Genomic DNA, 4,654 nt, shown 5'->3' with positions numbered 1-4,654 from the left:
GCATGGCTCGCTAATTAAAAGTGCTCCCCCCCCGCATTCTGGAGCACATCTATAAATGCCCTTAGTGCTTATGAACACGCACTGAACCAGATTCGTCCCTGAACTTGGATCCAGAATTCAAGCCCACAATACTAACTTCCACAATCCCACTTTCCCCTCCACCCCACTGTAATCCCTCTCATTTTTCCCCCGCCGTCTGCTGATAGCCGTGTTCTCCGCTGTGTACCTGAGAGAGGAACAGAATTAAACAAACAGCTAATCTAATCTATAAATAACAGTGCATCAAAAAAAAAAAGTGGCAAAGGCATCGGAAACAGAGATTTCATCAAATACAAGTTACTCAAGAGCAGGTGCTAATTTCACATGATTGCAATTAGTACAGAAGGAGAGGTTACAGCCATCACTTCACACAGCCTCACATCTACCACATTTGGGGCTGCGCTGGCAGGGCAATCAGAGTATGTGCTCTCTCTCTCTAGAGGCAGCAGTTTTAGCCTTGCTCTGGACTCTGGTGGAAAGCTCCCTCAATTAGTCCTGATGCAAACATGTACCTGCTCCTTCTGACCAGGTACAAACATTACACTTTTACTGGTATAAGTGATCGGAAATTGGTCCATACCTGTAACAGAACAGAAGTGCAGCACGCACAGACTGGTTCAAAAATGGCAGAAGCCGGTCTAAGATTTGCTCCCTGCATTGATGGGCGAACGTGCGTTTTATTCACTACTGATCAAAACTACGCCGCTAGCAGAAAAACCACTTAACTTAGATCGATCTGCCTCTGACTGGGGAGAGCAAAGATGTTAGCCATGTCCCTCCCGATAGAAACTGGTGTACTTTAACCAGTCCAACCTGTTGGTTTGGGCAGACACTTGACCTAAGCAAATGAGGAAACAGCTTTCCAATGACCCTGAGCATCACTTATCCACACCTTAGACCAAGAGCATAACTAGCAGTAGGTGAGCAGGGCACTGGGGGTACAAGATTGGTGGTCACCACTTGTTGCGCCTGTCTCCCCGCCATATGCCACTCATGGGATACGTGCAGCGCTAGTCATTACTCGCTGTTTTCTGAATGAGTTGTGAAATATTGTATGTACTTTTCACTTTGATAATTAAGGGAAACACAGATGGCAGTGCCTAGAATAGTTTCTTTAAGTCACTGCACGTAAGAGAGAATGAAGTGTTGATTCTAGGCGGTGGCACTTGTAGCTTCAGGTCCTTGTTTAATATTCAGTGTACGAATCCTAAAAAAGCCTGCGCATGCTTTAAGATTTCTCTCCACAGGCGTGGATCGCAGTACGGTTTTTTAGGCTCTGACAGATGGTGATGTTTAGTTTCAAATAATTTTGCCATTAAAACCAAGCCCTGTGTTGTCAGTTATTTTAATCCGATGGTAGTTTATTGTAACAGGGCATTAGGATTGTTAAAACGCATTGGGAGGAATAAGGGTTTTAGGAACAAATGTAGGTAATTCAGTGCTGCCTAGCATACATAATAATAATGCTGGGGGGAGGAGGTATCTACATTTCAGCTTTCGGGGTCATGACTGGTATGTGTGCTCTTTTGTCATCGGTTAGCCCAGTAGGAAGGTAACCTTTATGCCAGGGATGCTACACATTAGTCCTGTGCCCTCTCCAAGTGCCATTATGATCCTTTTCCACTGCCCAATCTGCTGCCATGCTGCCTATCCCCTCCCTGATTTGCAATGTGGCATACATGCTGTAGGCTGGCCACCCGTGAGCTAGCCTATCTTCTATAGGGTGCCGGTCTCTAGCTTCTTGAACCAGTGAAAGGGAGAAAGCGACATACCCCAGTGCCTGTCCTTGGAGGAGGAGAACGATAATCATACCCTGGTTCTTTCTACTGCTGTTCATCTGGGCCCTGACAATCTTCACCCCAGGGTACTCAAGGAGCTGGCGAGCATCATAGCCCAGCCTCTAGCACGGATCTTTGAAAACTCTTGGCGCTCTGGTGTAGTGCCCGAAGACTGGAAGAAGGCCAATGTGGTGCCTATCTTCAAGAAAGGGAGGAAAGTGGATCCGGCTAACTATAGGCCCATCAGCCTGACTTCTATCCCGGGGAAGATCTTAGAAAAGTTTATTAAAGAGGCCATCCTTAATGGACTGGCCGACGCCAACATCTTAAGGGATAGCCAGCACGGGTTTGTTGCGGGTAGGTCTTGCTTGACCAATCTCATTTCCTTCTACGACCAGGTGACCTATCACCTGGACAAGGGAGAAGAGATTGATGTCATATATCTTGACTTCAAAAAAGCCTTCGATCTGGTGTCCCATGATCGCCTCTTGGAGAAACTGGCCAATTGTCGCCTTGGGTCCTCCACGATCCGCTGGCTGGAAAATTGGCTCCGGGGTCGGACCCAGAGGGTAGTAATCGATGGAGGTCACTCATCGTGGTGTCCTGTGACCAGTGGGGTCCCCCAAGGCTCTGTCCTTGGACCCATACTGTTCAACATCTTCATTAATGATGTGGACACTGGAGTCAGAACCGGACTGGCCAAGTTCGCCGATGACACCAAACTTTGGGGCAAAGCATCCACACCAGAAGACAGGCAGGTTATCCAGGCTGACCTGGACAGGCTCAGCAAGTGGGCGGACGAGAATCTGATGGTGTTCAACGCCGATAAATGCAAGGTTCTCCACCTTGGGAAAAAAAACCCGCAGCATCCTTATAGGCTCGGCAGTGCTATGTTGGCTAGCACTATGGAAGAAAGAGACTTGGGGGTCATCATTGACCACAAGATGAACATGAGCTGCTTCCAGTTTTGGGCTCCACAATTCAAAAAGGATGTGGAGAAGCTTGAGAGAGTCCAGAGAAGAGCCACGCGCATGATCAGAGGTCAGGGAAGCAGACCCTACGATGACAGGCTGAGAGCCCTGGGGCTCTTTAGCCTGAAAAAGTGCAGGCTCAGGGGTGATCTGATGGCCACCTACAAGTTTATCAGGGGTGACCACCAGCATCTGGGGGAACGTTTGTTCACCAGAGCGCCCCAAGGGATGACGAGGTCGAATGGTCGCAAACTACGACAAGATCGTTTCAGGCTGGACATAAGGAAGAAATTCTTTACTGTCCGAGCCCCCAAGGTCTGGAACAGCCTGCCATCGGAGGTTGTTCAAGCGCCTTCATTGAACACCTTCAAGATGAAACTGGATGCTCATCTTGCTGGGATCCTATGACCCCAGCTGACTTCCTGCCCTTTGGGCGGGGGGGCTGGACTCGATGATCTTCCGAGGTCCCTTCCAGCCCTAATGTCTATGAATCTATGAAATCTATGAAATCTAAGGATTTCCCTGCATTTGCTGGAGTGCAACAAAGTGAGGCCGTTTCTGTTGTGCCCTGTTTGCACCTGAGCAAACCATTCAGATCTGTGTCCCATCTGACAGCGGAAGTTAGGCTCCTCTGTGCCTTCCTGGAGCAGGGCCTAAGGTCCTACCCAAAAGGCAAAGAGGGAGTCTTAGCTTGTCTTTTATGGTTGTTAGAGCAAGCCTGGGAGCACCACTGAGAAATAAATTCTGTCCACTCCAGGCATGCCTGAGCCCGCAACCTAGGCAGTCTACAATCTTGGACAGAAGTTCACAAACAGTTAGACAGGCCAAAGCTACCATGGAGCTGAGGATGGCATCCCAAGTTAAAGATAACAAAAAATTGTTTTTTAGATATATAGGGAGTAAAAGGAAGGCCCAGGGAGGAACAGAATACCTACTAGATGGGCAGAAACAATTGGTGACGGACAGGGGGGACAAGGCTGAGCTCCTCAACGAGTTCTTTGCCTCAGTGTTCCTAAGAAAGGGGCAAGACAAGGCTCTCCCTGGGATTGTGGAGAGGCAGCAGCAAGGCGCCAGACTGCCATGCATAGACCCTGAAATGGTGCAGAGGCACTTGGAAGAACTGGATGCCTTTAAGTCGGCAGGCCCGGATGAGCTCCATCTGAGGGTGCTGAAGGCACTGGCTGATGTCATTGCACAGCCACTGGCAAGAATATTTGAGCACTCGTGGCACATAGGCCAGGTTCCAGAGGACTGGAAAAGGGCCAATGCGGTCCCTATTTTCAAGAAGGGAAGAAGGAGGATCTAGGCAAATATAGGCCAGTCAGTCTCACCTCCATCCTTGGCAAAGTCTTTGAAAAAATTATCAAGGTTCACATTTGCGAGAGCCCGGCAGGACAAATTATGCTGAGGGGAAACCAGCACGGGTTCGTAGCAGGTAGATCATGCCTGACTAATCTAGTCTCTTTTTATGACCAGGTTACAAAACACCTGGATGCAGGAGTAGGGGTTGAGATCGTATACTTAGACTTCAGGAAGGCCTTCGATACGGTATCCCACCCCATACTGGTGAACAAGTTAAGAGGCTGTGACTTGGATGACTACACAGTCCGGTGGGTGGCGAATTGGCTGGAGGGTCGCACCCAGAGAGTGGTGGTGGATGGGTCAGTTTCGACCTGGAAGGGTGTGGGCAGTGGGGTCCCACAAGGCTCGGTCCTTGGACCGATACTCTTCAATGTCTTCATCAGTGACTTGGACGAGGGAGTGAAGTGTACTCTGTCCAAGTTTGCAGATGACACAAAACTGTGGGGAGAAGTGGACACACCGGAGGGCAGGGAACAACTACAAGCAGACCTGGACAGGTTGGAC

This window comes from Alligator sinensis, unplaced genomic scaffold, assembly GCF_000455745.1.
Source record: "Alligator sinensis unplaced genomic scaffold, ASM45574v1 scaffold256_1, whole genome shotgun sequence".
NCBI classification, from domain to species: Eukaryota; Metazoa; Chordata; order Crocodylia; family Alligatoridae; genus Alligator; species Alligator sinensis.
This window is presented reverse-complemented; position numbering follows the sequence as displayed.